The sequence below is a fragment of the Ceratotherium simum genome, chromosome 33 (genome assembly GCF_057802395.1).
Source record: "Ceratotherium simum simum isolate JZ-2026a chromosome 33, ASM5780239v1, whole genome shotgun sequence".
Classification (NCBI taxonomy): Eukaryota; Metazoa; Chordata; class Mammalia; order Perissodactyla; family Rhinocerotidae; genus Ceratotherium; species Ceratotherium simum.
This window is the reverse complement of record NC_141932.1, coordinates 20,694,618-20,721,232: the sequence shown is the minus strand read 5'-3', so window position 1 is coordinate 20,721,232 and position 26,615 is coordinate 20,694,618. Positions and strand designations below refer to the sequence as shown.

Sequence of the window (26,615 nt, the reverse complement as noted above, 5' to 3'; positions counted from 1 at the left end):
CAAAACTTCAAAGTTTCAGTTACCAAAGAGATATTGGAATTTATTTTAAATATATATGCCATAAGCTACAATTATTGCTAAAAGTTTATCTATAAACTCTTATCTCACTTACATCTAAATTATTTGTTCCCAACAACTATGTTTAGAATACCCATGAAAACTTCATGAGACATTAGACAAAATTAGCTACCATTTTAAATTATTAGGCTCACAAATTTGTAACAGGGATAACACAAGCTTATTTGACTAGTAAATCCAGGCTGCATGTCGGCATCGTATCCAAGGCTGACAACTCTGAGGACATGCCTGTTTTAATCAAACCAAGAAACTTAAATAAGCTTTCATTCACCAAAGATTATTTTATATCATGTTAACTTGAAAGATATTTGGGTTAGTTTCTATTACATTTAGAAATAATTTATGTAATCTCTTACTTTAAGCCAATTAAACAGAGCTCTTAATTTTGGCCATACCATCTGGAGGTAAAATATCACACATATATAACATACATATAGACACACATATTCAAAGACTCCACAGCTACCATTTTAAAACTTTAGGACAATGTACCACACCTTTAAAAGTCTACATAAAGCATTTAACAAAGGCCCTCTTTCTAAGTGTACAATTTAACCCTAGACCAATCTATCTTGGGGGAGGGGAAGCTTTGATTACCTTTTTTTATTAGCACCCAATATTAGCCTCTGGTTTTTATCTCATACTGTGTGGGCTCAGGCAACTTATGGACTTCCCTTTAATATGTTTAATTACCATTGTCTGAAGTGCAGATTTATATGCTGTCTTACAATCAGGCAGGGGAAATGTTCCCCAGTGAGACACAATGTCTATCCCCACAATACAATCTATAATACAATCAGGCAAAAAGAGATACAATCACTTCACATAAAAGCCTATAAATATATCAGTTTCCCTACAGAATTTCATCTGAATTCCACCAACTCTTATACCTCTAACCATAGCTTTCATTAGGACTTTATCAATAGGTCCTGGTCTTATAATTTTGGACAGGGGAAGCATTCCCAGTCAGACATTTTTCAAACATACTCAGGCAAAGTTGATATAACCTCCTTACATAAATATGGCTCAAACATTCTGACCTTTATAATCTTATGAACATTTATACTTTTACATTTTCTCAGTTTAATTGTAGTCCGAGTCAGGGTCTTAAGGTTAATAGTTATTTTTTTAATTACTTTTTAATTTGGTCTTTTCATAGGTACCAATAAAACAATTATGATGAAAGCTCTCAAAAAAACTTTCTTTTTTTCAATTTAGAAGTTTTTCCAATTTAAACGATCCATCGTCTGGCCACATTGATGAGAAGGACCTTAATAGCCACTCAAACCAATAAGCCTTTATGGCTTACCCATGGACACAAGAGGTGTCCCCAAAAGAGAGTGCAAAAGAAGCAGCCCTCATAAGATCCAGAAAATTCACTCCCAAAAATAGTCTACAAGAGCAAAGGCCTTCATTGCACAGGCAGAGTGAACAAGCAATGAAGGCTGAAACAACAAAGGCCTCTTATGAAATCAGCTGGGACCCCTTATGACAAACTCCCCTGAGAGCTGACACAGCCAGACAAATAGAGTGCGTCTCAGAACCCCAGTCTATTTGACTGGCCACCAAGATGCGTGCTGGTATGTGCATCCTCCAGATGGCAGAGACCAGAAAGATTACAAAGCCAAGCCTTCAAGACAGAAAAAGACAAAAGAAAAAAACCTCATCTTATATGCACATTAACCGCTTTAGCTAAGCCTTGGGTCTCTTGGAGCCAGAATAATACCTAGGAGGGAGGTGCTGTGGGGTTGGGGATCGTGTGTGCTTTACAGAGTACCTCGTCATTGCATGGACATTTTCTTGAAGTTGGCAGGGGACCTGTGTCATCTACCCTGTTCCATGACCAACTTATCCTATAATGGGGGTCCACTTGAGGTGGCGAGAGCAGCTCCTAACTGCTGAATTTGTGGCCCTTTTGGTTTCCAAGATGCCCTTAGCAACAGCTTTCACTTCATGTGCATATTCCCAGACAACAGGCTTATAGAGATGCCTGTGTCTTCCCTTATGGCTTTTCCCTTTTATGAAAAACAACGCAAAAGACAGAAACAGGCAAAACAGTTCAGAGCCCATCTCTGAACTGGGAGAAGGATTTTAACCAATGAGTATTCAAACCAAATTTCCTAGAGTTGCTGAGTCCAAGAAGCTAGCTTCACCAATATTTTCTCCTGCTAATCTAAATTTAGAAAAGGAAAAAAAAACTCACCAATCTCGCTTCCAAGGGACTCTGCAGGCAGAGATCTGGGAGACTGATGTGGTAAGAACTCCTACCTCCTGCCGGCTCTTGTCAGGGGTCCAGGATCTCTTGGCTGCAGCAGTCCAAGAGTGAGCAGGATCCAGCCTGCTAAGTTTTATCCTGTCCAAGTCTCCAAAGTGGGCAGGAAGACAATTCCTCTACCCTCTAGGTCCTTTTTTGGCTTGTCTGAGAATTAAATTGACATGAGACAGAATAACAGGAGAAAAATCACACAAAGCTTTATAACATGGATACATGGGAGAAACCCAGGAAAACTGAGTAACTCACCAGAATGGCCGAAGTTGCCACCTTAAATACCATTTGCAGATAAAGACAAAGGAGGATGTTGGGGGTAGTGGTTTGGGACTTCAAGGGGGACGAAGGCAATTTACATGGAGATGGAAATGCAAAGGGCCAACTGTAGACAATGTGACCTGAGAGACACATTTTACACTACATTACAGTTATCTCATGGTATTAGCTCCTTCCTGGAACAGGCCCGTCTATTTTAAGTTATTTTAGGCAGTTAGGGGGAAAGTCAAAGTTTCTTTCAGAGTCTTTTGTTCCTAAAAATAATCAAGCCAAAGAGACACATTTTGGCATGGCCAATTCTGATCCCCCAGGTAATATAGAGGTAATATAAAAATACCTGCCTCACAGCCAATATTAGTCTTCATTCAACAAATTATTTATCAAGCACCTACTATGTTCCTGAAGCTGTTCTAGGTGCTCAGAAAACAACAGGAAAAACTTACCCTTGCGGCATTGACACTCACATGTGTGTCAAGGAAAAGGGAGAAATAATAATAATAATCAAGAGATAATAATCAAGAGATATAAGAAATCACTAAATTGTATTAGATGTTAGAAGGTGATAAAAGCTGTGGGAAAATAAAATGAGAGGGAGAAGAGTGTGGGATAGGGCTGTTTGCAGTTTTCAATAGGGTGATTGGGAAGACCCCACCAAGAAGGGGACATTCGAACATTTGAAACTTGAAGGAGATGAGAGAGCACTGGTGCTGACTCTAAATGGAGAGAGTTCCAGGCAGAGGGAACAGCCAGTGCAAAGGCCCTGACGCAGGAATGTGCCTGGAGTTTGGAGAAGCAGCCAGGATGCCAGTGTGGCTAGCACAGGATGTGAGCCAGGGAGTTAGGGGAGGTGAGGGCAGAGAGGTGGTGGGACAGATTACGGAGGACTGTGGCTTTAACCCTGAGAGAGATGGAACCCATGGGAGGATTCTGAGCAGAGGAACGATGTGATCTGATTTATGTTTTTAAAGCATCCCTCTACCTGCACACCTGTGTGTCCTCAGGCGGCCGGTCTCCTCCAGAGCAAGCGCGAGCACAAGGGAAGCCCCAGAGATCATTTCCTCCAACTCCCTTTTGGCACCCAGCCCCAGCAGAAGCCAGGCACCTGGGCTGGGTTCCCACCCACGCTCCTGCCTCTGAGCCGCGGACGTGTACCGGGAAAGGGCTCACGTGCCTTCACCTGTCTTTTGGTAACTGAGTCCTTAAGTAAAGCCGGTTATGCAAAGAGAGCGTGCGCAGTGGGTGAACCAGCAAAGCCTGCTATGTAACATGCACCAAAAGGCTGCCTCTCTGCTGCCCCCTGTGGAGGGGTGAGCTAAAGCAAGGATGGTCCTTAGCTGGGATCCGCCAGGGACAGTCGGGTTGACATCCTTGTCCCGGCTTAATTATTAACAGCGCCACTTTCACTCTCAAAACAATCTCGGTGTGGACAATAAATTCTATGCCGTCTAGTTTAAATGCACTTTGATTTTACAGCCCAGTTATCTTAAAAAAAAAAAAAGTGGATTTAGGAGCTTTAAAGAGTAAACAGTTAACAACATAAATAGGTTGAATTTTAGAATTGCAGACCTGTCAAACAACCAAAATAGCTGGCCTTTATTAACTGCTTCCTCTATGCCAGCCAATGTTGTAAATATTTTATGGTTATTAACTCATTTAATCCTTCCCCAACGTTAAGAGGTAGGTTCTATTGTCTCAGTTTTACAGTTGAGGTTACCAGCTGGTGAGTGGGGAAGCCAGGACTTGCAATGCCTTGCATCACAATGCTATGCTGTCTCTCTAGTCATGGGGTTGTGCCAATTTAGAATTCTACATTAATGAGAATCACATGTATTTATGGAATGCTCACGTGAACCGTCTTTTTAAGCTTGTGGAGTAGGTATTATTTCAGGTTTTGAAATTATTGAAAAAGCCATGTCAGGTTTTTTAAATTATTGGTTTACTTATTTTTAATTGTGGTAAAATATACATAACATAAAAGTTGCCACTTTAACCATTTTTAAGAGTAAAGTTCAGTGACATTAAGTCCATTCACATTGTTGTGCAACCGTCACCAGCATCCATCTCTAAAACCTTTTTCATCCTGCAAAACTGAAACTCTGTACCCGTTAAACACTAACTCTTCATTCTCCTCTCCCCCAAGCCCCTGGCAATCACCACTCTACTTTACAGCTCTATGAACCTGACTACTCTAGGAGCCTCATACAAGAGGACTCAGACAGCATTTATCCTTTTGTGACTGGCTTATTTCATCTAGCATAATGTCCTCAAGTTTCACCCATGGTGTGGCATGTGTCAGAATTTCCTTCCTTTTTAAAGCTCCGTAATATTCCATTGTATGGGGGTAATGTAGGACATTTTGTTTATCCATTCATCCCCCTTGTTAGTTTTATTCATTCATTCATTCACTCACCCATTCAAGAAGTTTTACTTGGTGCCTACTATGTACCTGGATGATAGGTGTGAATAAAACTGACAAAATTCCCTGTCCTCAAAATGTTTATATTCTGGTGTGTTTGGAAACAGATAATAAATAAACAAGCAAAATATATGACATATCAGATGGTGATAAGTGCTGTGGTCAAAAACAAAGTAGGGAGGGGGCAAAGGAAACGCTGGGGGAGAGGTGAGGTCTCCCTGAGAAGGGGTGTATTTGAGCAAAGACCTAGAGGAGACTAGGATGGGAGTCATTTGGATATACTGAGGAAGAGCATTCCAAGCAGGAGAGCCAGGCTGTGCAAAGGCCCTGAGGTGGGTGGGCCTGGTGTGTTCAGGAACAGTGAGGGAGCAGGTGGGGCTGGAGTTGAGTGAGCAAGACGGGGAGAGGTAGGTGAGAGAAGTGAGACTCAGAGATGCAAAAGGCCCTTCTCAAGGTCACGTGGCTTGTAGATGGCAGACCTGGGACTTGAACAGGTTCTGCCTGACCTCAGAGCTCACGTTCCTAACCACAGCATCATTTTGCTTCACAAATAACCTAGCAACAATTCCCATGTATTAATCGTTTACTTTGCGCTAATCCTGTGCTCCTGCATTACAGCATTATCTCATTTTACATGTGGCAAAACAGAGACTCCAAGAGGTGAAGCAATCGGTGGGGGCAGAATAGAAGGCGAGTCTGTCTGAAGTACAAGTCCGCGCTCTTTCTTGCTATTGACACACAGAGCTATGGAGTCCTTAAATTATGGAACTTCAGCACTTGAGGATCTTGGGGCCAAGGCTGACATGACTATAATACTGGTTAAATATCTAAGTACTTCCCAGGCTGGTTGGTAAATAGCCACTACCCTGAGGATCTCCTCATACTGCTCCCATGTGACTCTGGCCCACCCCAGCACCCCCCCCCAGACCTCCCCAGAATCCAGCACCTAGAGGGTTAATGCTGGGCTCAGCAAGGGGCCTCCTCACCCCGCTTCTGCCACAGATCAGGTATCTATTCTTATCGTACAAGTGTTAGACGCCTGTAATGTCACCCCTACTTGCAACTATAACATGACATTTCTGGAAGAGAGCAGGAGCTCAGCTCAGAGAATTAGCACCAAGTTCACCCAGCAAAGGTATAGAGAAAGGGGCCAAAGTCAGAGGCTTCTTCTGGGTTGGTATTCCTGGGTGCAGGCCTCATTTGAACCCACCTTTAAGGACAAATACACACCCTGGGCAACAAGCCCTTAATCTCCAGAGGAATTCCTTCTGGAACTAGGCCTGAGGTCAGATTGTGTGCTCCACCCTTTTCAGCATTACCTGAGGCCTACTGGTCTCCACTGTGTTGTCCACCAAAATACTTCAGCTATTGGTCCATTTCTTCTAAGGAAGGGAAGGACCTGGGCTCCCGAGCTGCTTAGTCTGGCTGACCCTGGTCAACACACTCACCTCTGAGTTTCGCCTTCTGTGTGGCTAAGGTGGAGGCTGTTCATAAACACCAACACCCAGCTTCTCTCCTCTTCCCAGGCACACAGCTAGACAACATTTCCCAGCCTCCCTTGCAGTGAGGTGTGGTCATGTGACTGAGTTTTGGCCAATGGAATGTGAGCAGAGGTAGTATTCTCTGCTGGTTCCAAGCCTGGCCCCCCAAAACCTCCCACATGCAGTTCTCATTCTCTCCCCGACCTCCAGTTGCTGGCTGAATGGCAAGGACTCTGAACCTAGAGGAGGACGGATCCACAAGACAGGAGCCTGGGTCTCTGAATGATCATGTGAAAGTCCACCCACCATCTAGATACACCTAAATAGACTCTACATAAGTGAAAAATGAACTTATTGAGTTAAGTCAATGGGCTTTTAGAGTCTGTTTGTTACAGCAACTAGTGTTATTCACCCTAATTAACTCAGTATTGTCAGGAACTTGGGAAAATCACCTCGCCTCTCAGAGTCTGTTTCCTTGTCTATGAAATGAGAATAATGACACCCATGGGTTGTTGAGAAGACTAAATGAGACGATGTATGTAACATTTCTGGGACATAAACATTTAGTTCAATATATGCTCACTGTGTCTCCATCCCTTCCCCTTCCTTCCTCTCCTAATATGCTCACAAGAGAGGCTACTTATACCATAAGGCGAGGTCTCAGAGGAGTCTGGAGATGTATTGCTCCATGGATGGGCAGGAGACTGTGGAGGCAGAAGCATGGCTGAAGTGACCTCTGGGGAACTCTATATCTGATGCCCAGAAATTGGAGTATCTCCTCTGGGCCTAAATGAGTAGATCCTGGACAATCTCAAAATGGCAGATGACTCCCCAACAGTAGATCTTCCAAGAGACTGGAAGATTAGCAGCCTGAGTTCTTACCCTGGCTCCAGAATGAGTTGCTATGTTCCAGAAGAAACAGCAGGATAAAAAACCAGTAGGCATGAAAATGGGTGGCTTTAGGGGATCTAGTGAGGAACATGCATTACCTAGAAAAGAGACATTCTGTGGAGAAGATAGGGGAGAAGGGGTGGGGGTCTGAGGATTAAAGTCTTCAGTGTCAGGCTGAAAAGTGTATGTTTTCCTAAGGATGATGGGGAGCCACAGAGAGTTTTAAGCAGGGAGAGACAAGATCTAACTATGCTTTCAAAAATTTGCTGTGGATGGGATCATTGGATGATAAATACTTGACTCCACCAGGAAGCAGATGCTTACATTGCCAACTGGGAATGTCGGAAGAGAGAAGGGGACCAGTAGAGGAGTGTGAGCTCGGTAAACACCCATCTCCCATTTCACACCAGATGTTTGACTGCCAGGGGAAAGAAGATACACTGAGCAGAAGGAAGAGGGTGTAGATAGGGACACGAGTTGGGCAGTCCATTGTCATCATCTGAACAAAAACAGTTAGCCACTGAAGGGGAGGCAGACTATCCTCTACCCACTCTGGGTCCTTTCTGGCTGGGTTACAGATTAAATTGGCATGAGACTGAATAGCAGGAGAAAATCAAACAGATTTATAACATGTACACATGGGAGAGACAAGGGAAATGGAGTTTCTCGATAAATGGTGGAGGTTTTCACCTTAAATAGCATATTCAGGTAGACAAAGGAGGATGTTGGGAGTGGGGGAGTTAGCTATGGGAGATAACCAGAAAGCACAAGAGTATGCAGATTTAAGTCCTCGCCTTCTGCACTGATAAGAGTTTCTAAAGATAATGTCATCCCCCCTTCTTCCTGGTACAGAGAGGGAGATACATTTACAAATGGAGATTTCCCTTGTAAATATAAATGTTTGATCTTAGCAAGGACTCTCCCACTCTATCGCTTTTAGATAGTTTGGGGGAAGGTCAAATGTCCTTCAGAGAAAATAATCAAGGTAAAGAGACATATTTTGAGGTGGCCAATTTTGATCTCCCTCAATACTCACCATCCCCCAAAAGTGATTGCCACTCCATCAGTGTCCTATTGTAGCTCAGGGGGAGCTGCCTGGGACCCCAAAATTCAGGGAAGAAGATAAAATATGGATGCATGCCATGTTGGGAAGGAGGAATTCCTTTGGGTGACTGAGTAGTAGTTGGTTTCCTGGCTTTGCCCATCTAACCTGGAGAACCAGGGGGTTGAGAGAAGGGAAGGAGTTCCTGCATAGTTGCCTGCTGTTTTGCATGTGAGAATCACTTTTTTAAAGAAACCATTTGGGGCCAGAGCCCTGATTCTCACCTTCTTGAAGCACAGGGATGGTGGTGCTGGTGGGAGAGGGTATCTGAGGAGAAGTGACTTTTCTTTGTAAGTAGGCAAAGGTTTATGGGGTGAGAAATGTGGATGGAGAACACCATGTGAGGAGTCTTGTATTTGCCTTCCAGATCCACTCTCTACCCTTCTCCATCTGCTCTGGGCCCTGGATGCTGGCCTGTGAGGAGGGTCTCAGCTCCTAGACCACTGGATTCCAGTTGGGTTTGGCTAATGAGGAACCACAGCAGAAAATGAGAGGAAAGGAGAGAGGATAGGGAGGATGAGTGCTCTGGGCTGGATTTATATGTGGAAACCCTAACTCTAGCACCTCATAATGTGACCATATTTGGAGATGGGGCCTTTAAAGACATAATTAAACTAAAACGAGGCCGTTACAGTGGGCCCTAATCCAGTATAACTGGAGTCCTTATAAGATGAGGATGTTTGGACACATAGAGAGACACCAGGGACATTTGCCCACAGAGGGAAGACTGTCTGAGGACACAGCAAGAAGGTGGCCGTCTGCAAGCCAAGGAGAGAGGCCTCAGGAGAAACCAACCCTGCCCACACGTTGATCTTGGACTTCCAGCCTTCAGAAGTGTGAGAAAATAAATTTCTGTGGTTCAAGCCACCCAGTCTGTGGTATTTTGTTGTGGTAGCCTAAGGTGACTAATATAACTGACTCGTTACTTCCCTAGTTCTCTCCCTGATGGGTTGTCAAGGGCTGGCTTCATCCTTCAGTGAAGGCCACAATGCCTGCCAGATGACCTTCACTCTTCCACTCCCAACCCTTGTGCCTTCAGGGGTAGGCATATTGACAGCTCCCTGCTGCTACCAGCCCTGCAGTACTGCACAACTCTTGTTGCGTCTTCTCAATCCGATTCTCACCTCTGTAACTGTCCATTTATTTAACTCTTCTCAGCTACCTAGCCAGAGGGTGCTGCTTGTTTCCCACCAGAACCCTGACTGAGACAAATTGAAACCAAGATTTTGTTTCCATTCTATTTCTTCCTGTGTCTTTGGCCCTTTGACTATTTGGCCAATAAGGATATTTTTCAATTACTGCTTCGTGGAAAGGACAAAGTAGAAAACAGAGAAAAGAGGATTATTATTATTTCTTTGATTTTGAGTTTCCAAAATCTAGCCCACAATTTCTAGTGGGATAGAAATCATTCAGGTGGGACCAGTAAATAGGGATAAGGTGGGAGCTGCAGGAGATGCCCCCATGACAGACTGAATCTTGGAACTTCACAATGAAATTTTTTTTCTCTTTTGGTGAGGACAATTGGCTCTGAGCTGACATCTGTTGCCAATCTTCCTCTTTTTGCTTGAGAAAGATTGTTGCTGAGCTAACATCTGTGCCAATCTTCCTCTATTTTGTATATGGGACGCCACCACAACATGGCTTAATGAGCAGTGCGTAGGTCCGTGCGGGGATCCGAACCCACGAACCCAGGCCGCCAAAGTGGAGCACCCAATCTTAACCACTGTGCCATTGGGCCAGCCCTCACAATGAATTTTTTTAATCTTAAAATTAGAGACTCTTAGAACCACAGGATGTTAGAATCACAGAATAATAATAGTCAACATGGACAGAGCCCGTCTTAGACTGAGCATTTGCACTGAGCAATTTACATTTGTGACCTTATTGAACCCTCTTGTCATTTTCTGAGTCAGCTATTCCATTCTCTAGATGAGGAAACAAGCTCAGAGGGGGGTGGCCTCTGTAGGGTTAGAATGCGGCAGAGATGTATTTGACCCCAGATCTGCCCCACTCCAAAACCCTTAAACTTTCCTCACACTGATGCCAGCATTCACACTTTTAACAACAGTCATGATAAAGACAAGAATGCTCTCATTGCAGAGCCTGCTGAGTCAGCACTGCCGGGATGTTTGACAGGCCTTGTATCACTCAACCCCCACTTCACGGAGGAAAAAACCGAGGCTCAAAAAATTAAAAAAAATTTAAAAAAAAAAAAAAAAAAGATGCTAAGCCACTCATCCTAGGTCACCAGCAAGTAGGTGGCAGAAGTGTGTCTCGAATCCAAGCTGTTGTCTTTCCCCAAAACCCATCCCAGAACAGTGGAAGGGACCTCTCCCCGACCCTGACACTTGAAAATGAAGACACTGAGGGTCAGAGAAGGCAGCTGTGGCACAAGGAAAGGCCATGGCAATGAAGAGGAGGTGGAAGTCTTGGATCAGAGCCCTGTGTTTGTAGACATTCCTGTGCACACTTCTCCCATGCCCTCTTGAGAAGGAAATAAACACTGAGGACAAAGCAAGCAAGGGCCCTTAACCTCCTGAGGAAATTTTCTGGAACGGTGTTCTCTCCCACTGCATGTACTCTTCCTGCCAAGACACAGGTGCCTCCACCTGGTCAGCCCGGATATCCCAGGTAATTCTCTGTGCTTCTAAAGAGGAATCCTAGCCCTGCCTGTATGGTCCTGATCAAGCCCCTTCCCCTCACTGTGCCTCAGGTTCCCTAGCTGAAAATGAGAGAGTAAGGGGGTCAGGCAGAGAGGAGTAGATTTGAAGTAACTAGGCTAAATTCAAAATCTGGACCAGTCACTTACTAGCTGTGTGAACTTGGACAAATATCTTGACCTCTCTGTGCCTCAGTTTCCTTACCTATAAAATGGGGTGATAAGAGTACTCACCTCACAGGGTTGTTTTGAAGACTCAGTGAGGAGGTGGATGTACTAGGCATGGCAGATAAGAGTTTCTCAAAAAAGTTTACCTCTCCCTAATCCCATTCTAATCAACTAAATGCATTCATGGGTGGTCTGAGACACCAGGATAGCTGGTAAGGAGGGGGTCCTGGGGCTCCAGGGATGGGCAGCGGACTGAGGTGCTCGGGTCTGATACAGAGTCCCATGACCCCACGTCTTGGACACTGTCTGGTACCCGAATGGGCCAGGGCTCGAGATATCTCAAAATATCAGCTGACAACAGGTCAGCAAGTATTCTGAGAAAATGAACAACTGACAATCTGAAGCCCAAGCCCTGCTTCAGCCTGAGCCCTGAGCTGGATCCTGGTCACTCAGTAAATGGTGACCCTGGTCACACGTGAGGACCCATCAGAGCTGCTGACCCCACACTGATCCTGAACACAGCCTGGCCCAGGAGAAGCATCTCAGGCAGAAGGGCTGGCAAGAGCAAAGACCACGGGGCATGACACTGTGTTCTGTTTGCTTAGCGAGAAGAAAAAGTGCTTAGGCCAGAGGACCCATCAGGGGAAATTTTGGAAAATGGACGCCGAGAGGTCCCTTGGGCTGTTAGCAAAATCTCTGAATGTCCCACTAAGGAGTTCTGACTTTTTCTTAAGGCCTTGGGGAGCCATGGAGGATTTTAAGCAGAGAAGGTCACAATCGAATTTGTACCTTAGAAAATTCACTCCGGTTTGGAGACTGGCTTAGAGAGGGTGAGACTGGATGTGGGGCTGTGGGAGAGGCGGGAGGCTAGGATGGCTCTTAGGTGTAATAGTCAGCATGGGTTAGCTGTTGTAACAAAGACCCCAAAATCTTAGTGGCTTAAAGCAACAAAAGTTCATCTCATTCACATGTCATTGGGATGAGGGTTTGGTGGGTCTCCCTCTAGTGGTGACTTAAAGACACAGGTTTTGGGGGTTTTTTGTTTTTTGTGTTTTCTCCATGTTGTAATTCTTCCATCTTGCTGATGGAGCAAAAAAGCGAGGAGGATTTCACCCCACATGCATAATCACCTTGATCCAGAAATGACACATATCACTTCTGCTCTCATTTTTTGGTGAGAACTGGTCATAAGGTCTCATCCATGTAATACTAACTGGACAGTCACTTCCCAGACACAACTCTAGAAGCAGTAACTCGGGAAGGCAGAACACACATTCTTGGTGGTCAGCTCCCTATGGCTGCCACACCAGGGTTCTGGTCATGGAGATTCGATAGTCAGGGTTTGTTTATTAACTGAACAAATATTTACTGAGCTCCTAATACATGCCAGGTTCTGTTCTAAGTACTTGGAATTCACCCAGGAGGCAAAGTTCTCACCCTCATGGGCCTTGGATATTTGTGAAAGAGACTAATAATAAACGCATAAATACTATTTCTCTTTAGTTGCAAATAGCAGAAACCCACTTCAGACCGGTTAAGAAAGCAAAAAGAAAACAAAGGGGCAGTATTTATTAGCTCCCAAAAATGGACATTCCATGAATACATCTGTCATCAGTAACTCTCTGTCTCCCTCCCTCTTTTGCCTATGCCCCTCCCTACCACACATACACACAGACACACACACACACACACACACACACACGTTGTGTTATGGCTTCCTTCTGCTGTCACTCTCACATCTTTTGGTAGGAAAGATGGTAATTGACAGACCCAGTTTCACATCAACTCCAGAGAGACTCTGATTGGCTCTGCCTGAGTCACATGCCTGTCCTTGGTCCAATCATCATGAGTTTATGATGGTAGCAGCCAGAGCCATTTGCTCAGCCTTGGGGATGTCAATGTGATTGACAGCCCAGTGAGGACCATTTGTTGTTGAGGAAGTTCCCCAAATCAGGTGGTTACCAGGTAAAGGAGGATGTGAACGTGTGCTCGGACAATACACAGTGGATCCCTCCGTCTTAGTCCACTACAGTCCACATTTTAGAAGACCAGAATCGAGACATAACCACTTGCTCCTACACATAGCTCAAAAATGCCCCCACTCAATGCAAAAGCAACTGTCCCACACATGACCAAAATTTCGTTTACCCTCCTCCCCAAAATAAAGTCTAATTCCTGTGCCAATGTCTAATCAAGGAACTCCGAGAGAGGTGTGAGCTGTATGATACAGTGAGGTGTCAGTCAAATATCCAATCTCTACACCCGAGTGATCATTTAAACCACTCTTTAATCACCTGTGGTGGAGTTTGTCGATTGCCTACACCACTACCATTCCCGTTCTCTTTCTTTTGGGCCTGTGTCCCATAAGAGTTTGGAAATACTCATTTTCCCAACATTCTTTGTGGCTAGGAGTACGCATGTGTCAAAGTTTTGGTCAATAAGCCATAAGGGGGATTCCTGCTATGGTTAAAGAAGGCATAACCTTCTAAAAGAATAACCTTCTAAAAAAAGGTTATTCCCCCTCAATAAAAAGACAGTAGAACATGAGGAAAGTCCTCTTAAAGTGCAGGCTGCTTTCTGCTTTCTTTCTTTGAAGACGTTCTTGGGAGGGCATGATGCCTGGAGCTATGGCAGCTGCCTATGATCATAAGACAACGAGCCTGAGACCTAAAAGTCAACAAATAGGGAATAGAGAAAAAGAATGGAGTAAACTGGTTTTTTTATTACCTTGTTGAGTTACTGAGTGAGCTCTGGCATTGCTTACCTCCAGACTTCTTGCTTTGTAAGATAATTAAATATCCTTATTACTCAGTTCACTGTTGACCCAAGATTCTTGTTTCACCGTTCACTGGGTAACCAGGCTGTACAGCCAAGGTTAAAAGGCAATTAAGTGCCACCCAGGGAAGAGACCAGTGCATTATTTGAGGTGGCTGAGAAGAGACAACGTGCACACCAGGCTCATATGGTACAGCCTTTACTTATAGTAAGACAGCAGATAGAGTGCACAAGATCCAGCCCCTTGGAATGTGTCAGTCTCCCATGATCAGTGGATCCATGCCACAGCCAACGCCAGTGAAGTAACTGCACATACCCCACTTCATGCTGTAGTGAAAGCACTTGGACCCCCTTCCCTCTGGGATCTGAAATTCAGAAAGCTGGAGGCGTGCCTGAGGGCCACTGACACATGCACTTAGGCAAACAGAGGAGTACTCATTGAGTCTGGAACAAGGAAAGATATTGGCTCACAAGGCGATAAGCCCAGCACAGGCTATAAGGGTTCTTTATCTCTTGGTAAGGAAGTGTTCCAGTCCCAAGAACCATTTTTATGTGGCTGAGGAGGGGTCAAAACATGAGACTGCCTTTCCCAACAATTCTGCTACTTGTAGCTGTAAGCATTCTAACCATCAACAGCACGGTAGTGGAGTGACTCCCTTCGACAACTATGGAACGAATAAGAGAAACTTGAACTAAGTTGGAGTCCAGAAGGCCTGTAGGCGGAGCACTCACACCTTATCATACATCTTCAATTACACCACAGAGGAAAAGACTTATACTTGCATCTCCAACAGAAAGTCCAACTACTTTACTTCTGCAGGAAGATTTCTCTCCCCACCTGGCAGCAGTCCAGCCAATGGGAAATGCTGCAGCTCAGCCAATGAGAAGCTGTTGCCGCCCTGAACTGTTACTTTCCTCCAACAGATTTTCCTTTAAAATAGCCCCTCCCTACTCCCCCTTTTTCTCTATAAAAGCAGGTCCCTTCCTTTGCTGTCCAGATTTGCCTATGGTTCGTCATAGCATGCACATCCTGAAGTGCAATTCTTTTGTGTATTCCTGAATAAACTCATTTTGAGGGTAAAAAACCAGTAAGTTTGCTTTCTAAGTTGACATAACCAACCATGCTGCCTCTAATCCTCTTCTCTAAAAGTTAATTCCCCATCTTGTCGTCCTTGTCCAACCAGGGGAGTTTAGGGGAAGATTTCTCATCTAGGGTTGTACTGCTTTACTTCTTTTTGTTCCTGTGGTCTGAGAACTGCCTTGATCAACCACAGGCCCCTATCTGCCAGAATTGGGGCCTATTCAGATAATTTCTTGAACCTGTATTAGGGAGATACTTCAACTGTTGGGAATTCCATGGAGGTTGTCTATAAGACCAGAAATTCTGACAACTCATAGTTCTTGAATGTGAACTCAGGGCCAATAGGCCAAATGCACTTTGTGTGAGTTAGCAAAAGGCACTCCCTCTAGATGGATAAATTAGAAAAAGGATCTCATCTGGGCAGATCCATTCCTCAGTGTGCAAAGTTCGATGAGCATTACTTTCTGTGGAAAAAAAAAAAGTGTCTTCCTGTAGTTGGATACAGCTCTGCACCAAGGTGCATGACTTGCCAGGTGAAATGTGAGCAGGATTGCAGTCACTGTTTATTCCTTGTGCAGTAAACAGCCTACACAACTGCACAAGCATTCACTGTTTGGACCCCACCCTCAAAAGTCTGCCTCTCAGCAACAGCCGTCAGAGCTCTTGGACCCCTGAGGGGAGTCAAGAGAGCTGGACCCGCTGACAGATGTTGGCCAAGTGACTGAAGGATGGTGGGACCAAGGGTATGTATCAGGGCATCTCCAAGAAGGAGGCCTGGAGAATGTCTATATTAATTAATGTAAAAGTCAAGTTGCTATAACAAATAGATCCCAAAATACAGTGGCTTAAATAAAATAGAAGGTTCTTTCTCTCTTTTGTGGTCCTCTTGGAGTAGGCAACTTGTCCAAAATGGCAGGTGGCTCCCCTCCATGTGGCCAATCAGGGACCAGGTTCCTTCAACCTGGTTGCTCTGCCACAGTCCAGTGGTTTTCAAAGTGCAGCCCCCAGATCAGCAGCTTCAGCACCACCTGGAACTTGTTTAAAATGCAAATTCTTGAACCCCCACCCAGACCTACTGAATCAGAAACTCTGGGGTGGGTCCAGCAATCTGTGTTTCCACAAGTCTTCCAGGTGATTCTAATGGACACTCAAGATGGAGGACTACTGCTCGATGGTGTCCTGATCTTCATGGTGGAAGGGCTTTGTACTTCTTGAATCATCCCTTTCTGTCCAGGAAATGGTCAGGATGGAAGTCCTGTGGCTGTTCAAAGACTTTAAGCCCAGAAGACACTTGAATTCCGGGCATGCAACATGGTTTAGGAGGGTGAGGGAGTCTGGTCTAGCATAATAGTTAGCAGCGCAGATTTTGAAAACAGGCTGCCTGGGTTTAATTCCCAAAGTTGCCACGTACCAGCTGTGTGACTTTCAACAAGCAATTTCCTCTCTCTGAGCCTCAGTTCCCTCTCCTATAATTTGGGGATCATTACTATATCCCATGGTGTTACTATGAGAATTCATGATGTTTTTATGTGTCCTACACATAATGAGCCCTCAAAATATTAACTTAATCATTTTAATATTTAAATATTGATAGGAGCTGCTATTTGTTCCAAGCCTTGTATTAAATGCTTTCCCTACAATATCACATTGAATTCTCATGATGCTATCATGATAGGTGTGTTTTATATAAAGATATTAATTTTATAAAGGAGGAAACTAAGGTGAAGACTGGTAAGTCATGTAGGTTATAGGTGATGGAATGGGAATTCTAACTCGGGTCTGATTCACATAGCTTCAAATCTTAACCACTTCTCAAGAACACTGATTCCTCTGTCTTCTAAGAAGACTGCGCCATCTAATGGCTGAAGGGCTGATCTCTGATAGGAATGGATGCGGCAGGGCTAGGCGAGAAAGCTCTCTCAGCCTGTTTGTAGCCTCTCCAGATTTTCACGATCACTTGGGCAGGCAGGAGAATCCCCATAGGAAAGACGAGGAACAATGGGCCCAGAGGCAAATCCAGCCCCAGAGCCAGGTGTCCGGAGAGGTATGCACCAGATACGGCATCAGGCACTTTACATTATTGTCTCTGAATCATCCTAACAACTCAAAAGTTGATACTATTATTGTGCCCATTTTAGAAATGAGTAAAACGAGGTTCAGAGGTAGTAAATGTCCAAGGACTCAGCTAGGAAGCAGCAGCGCGGGATTCAAACTCAGGACTAATCAGCCTCTCCTGCGCCTGGCTCTCTATGGACTGGGAGACAGCGCCACCTGGTGGTAACTGGTCTGAGCTGCTTCCCAACTGGAAGGAACCTGATGAAAAGTGACAGCGAATACATAGCGTTTGCCATGTGCCAGGCACTGTTCTAAACGCGTTACTTAGATTTAATTCAAATTAACTTGTTTAATCCCTCATCCTAATAAGCCTATAGGCAGGTAACTAATAATTAATAGTCTCCACCTCTCCCCATTTTTATTTTACTTTTCTTTCTTTGAAGAAAATATTTTTATTGTGGAAGATTTCCAGCACACACAAATATAGATATAACCATATATCCATCATACAGTTTCAACAATATCAACTCACGGCCAATCTGGTTTCAACTATTCTCTCAACAATCCCTTCCCCTCACACTCTAAGGAAATCAGGATTATTTTGAAGTAAAACCCAGCCAGCATATCAATTCATCTCTAACTATTTTCAGTTATGCATCCCTAAAAGTATCCCCATTTTACTGTTGGGGAAACTGAGGCATGAAGAGGTCACATAACATGATCAAGGCCTTTTTGCTGATGGGGTGCAGAGGGTGGATCAAACCCGGATGGTCTGGTTCCAGGTGTTTACCTTTAACCTTGTGATGCCCCTTGAGTGTGACATCACTCAGACGGCAAAGAAATTCGGACATTTCTTTGCAAAGTTGTCAAATTGCTTCTCAAGTTGACAAACTTGGAATAGAAAAATTAGAGATGAAAGGATTCTAGGGCCGGCCCCGTGGCTTAGCGGTTAAGTGCTCACGCTCCACTGCTGGCGGCTGGGGTTCGGATCCTGGGCGCGCACTGATGCACCGCTTCTCCGGCCATGCTGAGGCCGCGTCCCACATACAGCAACTATAAGGATGTGTAGCTATGACATACAACTAACTACTGGGGCTTTGGGGGGGGGAATAAATAAATAAATAAAATTATAAAAAAAAAAAAGAAAGGATTCTATCAGTGTTAACTTTACTGCAGTTGACAACTGTACTGCAGCTGTCTCAGAGAACATCTCTGTTCTTAGGAAATGCGCACTGAAGTATTTAGGGGTAAAGGGCCGTGTTGTGTGTAATTTACCCTAAATGATTCAGAAAAATTATTAGATACATAGATGACAGAGAGAACAAATGATATTGGAAATGGGTTAAAATGTTAACCCAAGGTGAATCTGGGTAAAGAGTATAATTGATGTTATTGGTACTATATTTATTCTTGAAACTTTTCTGTATGACATTACTTCCCCCAAAAAGTTTTAAAATTTAGAAAAGAATGCATACTATAAATAGTATAGGATTCCATTTATGTGATGTTTTTAAACAGGCAACAGAACTCTAGATGACAGAGGTCAGGACAGCGGTTCCGTTTGGTGGGTATCAGCAGGAGAAGGGACAGGACAGAGCCATCCAGGGCACAAAAAAATTCTATGTCTATTATGAACATGTCTCATTAGGCAGTATGCTTAAAAGCTTCCCACTTTGCTGTACATAGATTATACCTATATAAAAATGAAGGCAAAGGAACAGAACAGATTGTCATACATTCATAAAATGGCTTATTATAAAGCAAGGAAAATGAATGAACTATAGTTTTATACAATAAAAAGGATGAGTCTCAGAAACATAATTTTGAGCAAAGGAGCCAGACGCAAAACAATATCTATTACATGTTCCGTTTACGCAAAGTTCACAAAAACAGGCATTTAAGGATGCATGCTTAGGAGGTAACATGCTGAACACACTTATCAAACACTAAAATGCTGTGAAAGTCAGGAAAATGCTTTGCTTTGGGAGGAGAGAGGTAGTGGTCGTGGGGAGAGTCAGTAGAGGGGCTTCAGGAGGAAGCAACATTTTGCCCCTTAAGCTGGTTTTGCTTTGTCACAACTCATTGAGCAATACTCACTTGCTGTGGGTACTTTTCATATGTATTGAAATAAAATACACATAATTTTCCATCACATCTAAATCATGCGATACTAAGGGATAAATTTAATAGAATATGTGTAAAACCTGTACACTGAAAACCACAAAACATTATTGAGGGAAATTGAATAAGACTGAATAAATGGAGAGATATACGGTGTTCAAGAATCAGATGACTTGGGGGCCGGCCCCATGGCGTAGGGTCAGGGTCAGTCTTCTTCAGCAAAAAGAGGAGGACTGGGGCCGGCCCCGTGGCTTAGCGGTTAAGTGCACGCGCTCTGCTGCTGGCGGCCAGGGTTCGGATCCCAGGCGCTCACCGACGCACCACTTCTCCTGCCATGCTGAGACGGCGTCCCACATACAGCAACTAAAAGGATGTGCAGCTATGACATACAACTATCTACTGGGGCTTTGGGGGGAAAAATAAATAAATAAAATTTAAAAAAAAAAAAAGAGGAGGATTGGCATGGATGTTAGCTCAGGGCTGATCTTCCTCACACACACACACTAAATTAATTAATGAATGAATTTAAAAAAAAGAATCAGATGACTCAATATTGTTAAGATATCAATGCTCCATTGATTCGCAGAACAAGTGAATCCCAAACAAAATCAAAATCCCAGCAGGCTTTATTTTTTGTAGAATATTTAATAGATTTTGTCAAGCTGAGACTAAAATTTATAGGCAAATGTAAAGAATCAACAATAGCCAAACCATCTTGAAAAAGAACAAAGTTGGAGGATTTACACCACCTGATGTCATGATTGACTATAAAACTACAGTAACAAAGACAAGGTGGGGGCTGCCCCAGTGTCACAGTTGTTAAGTTCACGTGCTCTGCTTCAGCGGCCAGGGGTTTGCAGCTTCAGATCCCAGGTGCAGACCTACACACCACTCATCAAGCCACGCTGTGGCAGCATCCCACATACAAAATAGAGGAAGATTGGCACAGATGTTAGCTCAGGGACAATCTTCCTGAAGCGAAAAAAAAAAAGGGAACAAGACAAGGTGTATTGGCATACGGATAGAAATATAGATAAATGGAACAGAATAGGAAGTCCATAAATATGTGATTAATTGATTTTTGACATAGGGGTCAAGATAACTCCATGCAGAAACAATAATATTTTCAACAAATGGTGGTAAAACAACTGAATGTCCATGGAAACAAAAGAAACCCTACCTTTTACTTCACATTACATACAAAAATTAACTTGAAATGGATCAAAGACTTGAAAGTACAAGCTAAAACTATAAAACTTTTATATAAAAGATATATAAAAATCTTCATAACCTTGGGGTAGACAAATTTTTTTCTGCAGGACACAAAAATCACAACCATTAAAAAAAATTGATAAACTGGACTGAGTCCAAAATAATACTTCTGCTCATCAAAAAGCACCATTAAGAAAATAAATAGACAAGCCACAGATGCAGAGAAACAGAATACATATATCTCACAAAAGACTTATGTCTTGACTATATAAAGAACTACAACTCAATAAGAAAAAAGATCCAACAAAAAATGGCCAATAGGCATATGAAAAACTGTTTAATATCATTAGTCATCAAGAAAATACAAATTAAAACCAAGCAGCTACCACTACACACGCACTAGAATGATGAAACTGAAAGATGCAGACAACACCAAATGTTGGCAAGGATCACCAGAATTCTCATGCACTACTCATGGATGCATAAAATGGTACAATTGCTTAGAAAAACTTTTTGGAAGTTTCTTAAAAGTTAGACAAGAGCCAGCCCTGATGGTCTAGTGGTTTAAGTTCGGTGCTCACTGTTTCAGCGGCCCGGGGTTCGCTTCCTGGTCGTGGAAACACACCACCCAATCTGTCAGTTGCCATGCTGTGATGGCGGCTCACATAGGAGAATGAGAACGACTTACAACTAGGATATACAACCATGCACTGGGGCTTTGGGGAGGGGAAAAAAAAGAGGAAAATTGGCAACAGATGTTAGCTCAGGGCAAATCTTTCCTTGCAAAAAAAAAAAAAAAAAGTTGGACAACATGCAACAACAGCAGATGAATTTCAAAATCATGCTGAGTAAAACAAGTCTTAAAAAGAACACATGGGGCCAGCCCAGTGGCGTAGTGGTTAAGTTTGCACGTTCCACTTCAGCAGCCTGGGGTTCACTGGTTTGGATCCCGGGCAAGGACCTACACACCGCTCATCATCAAGCCATGCTGCGGCAGGCGTCCCACATATAAAGTAGAGGAAGATGGGCATGGATGTTAGCCCAGGGCCAATCTTCCTCAGCAAAAACAGGAGGATCGGCAACATATGTTAGCTCAGAGCTAATCTTCCTCACCAAAAAAAAAAAGAAGAAGAACACATGGGGTATAATTCCATTTCTTTGAAGTTCTAGAACACATAAAACTAATTTATGTGGGGAGAAAAACACAACAGTGGTTGTTTCTGGGACACTGGCTGGGAAGGGACATGAGACAACTTTTTAAAGTGATGACGGTGTTCTATATCATGCATTTTATTCTATGTCCATTTTACCTTAAAAACATATACAAATATTCAGTTTTAGGTAATGATATTGATGCTTAGTGTTTGGGGGTGAAATGTCCTGATGTCTGCTATCTAGTTCAAAATGCTAGTCAAAGACCAGTCCTTTCTTTGGAATGTGCAGGATTTGAGCACCCTAAACCTGTCGAATTAATTATTTGCTGCACATGGCCCTACCTCTGCCACTCAAGTCCTTGGATGTCCCTCACGAAAGAATTTACACTCTCTAAGCCTCCATCTTCTCGTCCATAAAATAGAGATAAAATAAGATGGCAGCTCACCAGTGGCTGACACAGTGCCTGGCATGCCAGAAGTCCCAATAATAATATCATTAACACATATACAGCACTGCAATGTGCCAGGCATGGATCTTATTCCCTCATTTCATTCTCACCTCAACCCTATGACATAGCAACTATTATCTTTCTACTTTGCAGATGAGGAAACCGAGGCATTGAGAAGTTGAGTGACTTATCCAAGGTCACACAGGGAGTTAAACATCAAACCTGGAGCTGGACCCTCCTAACCATCCCTCCAGACGGAGCCCCAGCAAATGGGAGCTATTATGGGTGGTAGCATTATTATCGTTATTGTGAACAATAAATGGGGCTGTTGTTGTTTGTGACGATGATGCTGGCAACGATATTCGGTACTTCTGAAATAAAGCAAATTTGATAAATAAACATTTTGGACAAATCAGTTTTGTCTAACTAGGTTTTTAGATGAGTTGATCTAGAGATAAATACAACAGAGGCTTGTCTGATTTCGTGCTAATAACAGAGGTAAAGGGTAAAGTGCTGTGCCCACAAAAATGAAGAGGGAGGTGAAAATACACAGCAGAGTCATTTCTACTGTACTTTGTACAGAAATTTAGTCAGAGCAATACACACACACAGACACACTCAGAAACATACAACACCCAGTCAGTTCTCCATGATGACAATGCAGTAATTGCTCATGTATTTCACACTCAGAAGTACGTGCGCACACACGTGCGCGCACACACACACACAGACTTACATTTTGTCCTAGCCTATGTGAGGCTTATTGACCCATTGCAATGAGGGAGAGAGGGCGCACCCTACAGGGACCATGGAGCATCTCATCAAACAAAGGAAAAGATGCAGGGATCATAGGATTTGGGGGAGAGTGGCATTTAGGTGCAATTTAAATGAAGCAGTGTTTTCATAGGCTCAAAGCAGGGCTGTGTGTAGAAGGATCAACATCAGGTCTGGACTGAGAAGTGGACGTGAAGTCAAGGGTTTTGTTAACGTGGAACTCTCAAAGTTAAGTGTAGAATTGTGTACTCAGAAATCCTTTATCTGAAGTCCTGCACTTGGGTTGGAAAAGGAGGCTGCTTCTCTGTGTCCAAGAGCCTTAGATCCACCAGGAAGGGGTGGGATGTTTCATTCTGACTGTTATAATTTCAAACAGCAAAATTTCTGATCGCCTATGATTTCAGAAAACAAGGTTTTCTCAGGAAGAAGGCACTAGTCACTCCAAGCAGTGAGTCATTATGATACTTTACAGTTACAGGGTGACCATTTCCTCTTAACGTTGCACCTGGCTTTATCCCTCTGTTATTCCAACCTGATGAATAGCAGGGCACATTTTTACTTTCTCATTATGAGCGAATTTTCACTTTCTCCATTTAAAATGGAAATAAAATGCTACCTACTTTGCAGTGATATTGTGAAGATTTAGCAAGACACGTAAGTGAAGGGCTGATCACAAGTCCCGGCATGTAAGAAGCTGTCCACAAATATTAGCTACTGATGTTGTTGCTATCATCAGTATTATTATCACTATTTTCACACAGACCATTTTGATCAGCTGAAAGCCCCACCCACCTGCATGCATGCTAACCCATAGTCACATATTGTCACACACAGTGCTTAAGAGAAAAGGCTTTGTTCCCAGATCATCTAGGTTCAAACCTGGCTCTTTTGCTTCTGAGCTGTGTGACCTTCAGCAGTTATGTCACCTCTCTGAGCCTCAGTTTCCTTATCTGTAAAGTGGGGATCATAAGCGTAGTTCCCTCAGGATTTGCGAGAATTAAATAAGATCTTTTTATTATTATCTCTCCGTCCATGTCTTGCCTGCTCCCACTCTAGCCATCTCTGTCCTGTTCTCCTCCTCTATCCCTCCACCCTCCCACTCAGCGCTTCAGCTAGAGCAGGCATTTGTGGGCTCACAGCGCCGCCTGGTGGTCCAGAGGCTCTGATCCTTGGAAGGGAGCACAAGACTGGAGGTGAGGATAAAAGGGAGGGTGCTCGTCAGAACGGCTATAATTAACAAGACAAGAAATAACAAAAGTTGGAGAGGATGTGGAGTAAAGGGAGCCCTCATACACTGCTGGTGGGAATGCAAACGGGTGCAGCCTCTATGGAAAACAGTATGAGATTTCTCAAAAAGTTAAACATAGAAATACCACATGATCCAGCTATCCCACTACTGGGTATTTATCCAAAGAACTTGAAATCAACAATTCAAAGAGATTTATGCACCCCTATGTTCATCACAGCATTCTTCACAATAGCCAAGATGTGGAAGCAACCCAAATGCCCATCAATGGATGAATGGCTAAAGATGTGGTATATATATATATATACACACACATACATACATACATACATACATACAATGGAATACTACTCAGCCAGAAAAAAAGACCAAATTGTGCCATTTGCAAGAACATGGATAGACCTGGAGAGTATTATGCTAAGCAAAATAAAGACAGAGAGAAACAAATATCATATGATTTCACTCATATCCAAACACATGGATAGGGAGAGTGGATTAGTGGTCACCTGAGGGGAAGGGGTAGGGGGAGAGTGAAAGGGATAAAGGGGTATATACGTATGGTGATGGATAAAAACTAGACTATTGGTGGCAAACACAACGTAGTCTATACAGAAACAAATACATAATAATGTACACCTGAAATTTACACAGTGTTATAAGCCAATATGACCTCAATAAAATAACTAAAAAATAAAATTTAAATTTAAAAAAAGGGAGAGAGACGTCAGCATCATGGTGGAGTGAGCTTTCCTGTGAACTCTTCCCCCGACAAGACACAACAAAAGGAACAGTCACAGACCAACAACGGAATCCCAGACAGTGAAAACCTAGAGCGGAGGGATCCACACTGCCGCACATCTGAGAGCGGAACGTGCTGGGCCCCCGGAGGAAGTGGGGAGAGGTAAGGAGAACTCCTCTCCCTCCCCATCAGATCAGCGATCCCGGTCCGCGCGGCTCCCAGAGAGGGGGGAGGGGCAGGCCTCGGCGGGGAAACCGTGGCTCTTCGGACTCTCTCAACCAGTGGGAAACTCCAGCACAGAGGACTCAGAGGAGCCACAGGGCTACCATCAACATCTGAGCACCCCAGAGAGCGGATAAAGAGGGGCAAACGAGAAGCCTCCCACGTCAGGGACCCAGAGAGCAAAAGAGAGAGCTCCCCTCTCCCCGCAAACCAGACTCTGCAGCTCAACTGACCAGACCAGACCTAGCGATCCACGGCAGACCAGACCAAGTGATCCGCGACAGACCAGACCAAGCGATCCGCGGCAGACCTGATCAAACGACTGGACCCGTGGATCGCAGCGGGAAAAAAAAAACAAAACTGCGGATCGTAGCAGAAAAACCGGGCAGAGCGCAGGGGGCTTAGACTACACAGCCCTTTACCACCAGACAGTGGCGGCAGGTGGAAATTGCAACCAGAGATTTCCAGGATGAGGAAAAACAAAACCAACACAGGAACCACAATGCAAAAATATATGAAATCACCAGACCAGAAACAAAATGACAAGCACCCAGAAATCAACCCCGAAGACACAGAAATCCATAAACTAAATGACAGAGATTTCAAAATAGCTATCATAAAAACACTCAACAAAATACAAGACAACACAGACAAACAATTCAATGAGATTAGGAGTTTCTTCACAAAAGAGATTGAAATCATAAAGAAAAACCAATCAGTGCTGATGGAGATGAAGAACACAATGGAGGAGATAAAGGAGAATCTGGAATCTTTAAAGAACAGAGCTGACAATATGGAGGAAAGAATTAGTACTTTAAAGGATAGGAATACAGATATACTCCAGATGGAAGAGGAGAGAGAACTAAGACTAAAAAGAAATGAAGAAAGACTCTGAGAAATATCTGACTCTATTAGAAAATGTAACATAAGAATTATAGGTATTCCTGAGGGAGAGGAGAGGGAAAGAGGAACAGAGAGCCTATTCAAGGAAATAATAGCTGAGAATTTCCCAAATCTGGGGAAAGAGCAGGAAATAACAGTAAGCGAAGCCAACAGGACACCTATATATATTAACAGACAAAGGCCTTCACCATGACACCTAGTGGTAAGGCTAGCCAGGGTCAACGACAAAGAAACAATATTAAGGGCAGCTAGACAAAAACAAAAAATAACGTACAAAGGAACTCCCATCAGGCTCTCAGCGGATTTCTCAACAGAAACTTTACAGGCTAGAAGAGACTGGAATGATATATTCAAAATACTGAAAGACAAAAACTTTCAGCCAAGAATACTCTATCCAGCAAAAATATCCTTCAAATATGATGGAGAAATAGTAACTCTCCCAGATAAACAAAAGCTAAGGGAGTTCATGGCCGCGAGACCTCCACTACAAGAAACACTCAAGAAGGCACTCAGGCCTGAATAAAGGAAGAGTAAGGGAACACAA

The 26,615-nt window shown here is 43.5% G+C and overlaps 1 long non-coding RNA gene across 1 annotated transcript in view; it reads right to left on the bottom strand.

Annotated features, from left to right (window-relative positions):
• The window catches only part of LOC147912881 (uncharacterized), a 50,076-nt gene continuing 23,461 nt past the window's right edge, over nucleotides 1–26,615 (bottom strand). The window contains exons 4-5 of the long non-coding RNA XR_015549511.1: nucleotides 2,282–2,497; nucleotides 1–306 (exon numbers count right to left, since the gene is read on the bottom strand). This is a non-coding gene — a long non-coding RNA (uncharacterized LOC147912881). The remainder of the gene's footprint in view (nucleotides 307–2,281; nucleotides 2,498–26,615) is intronic.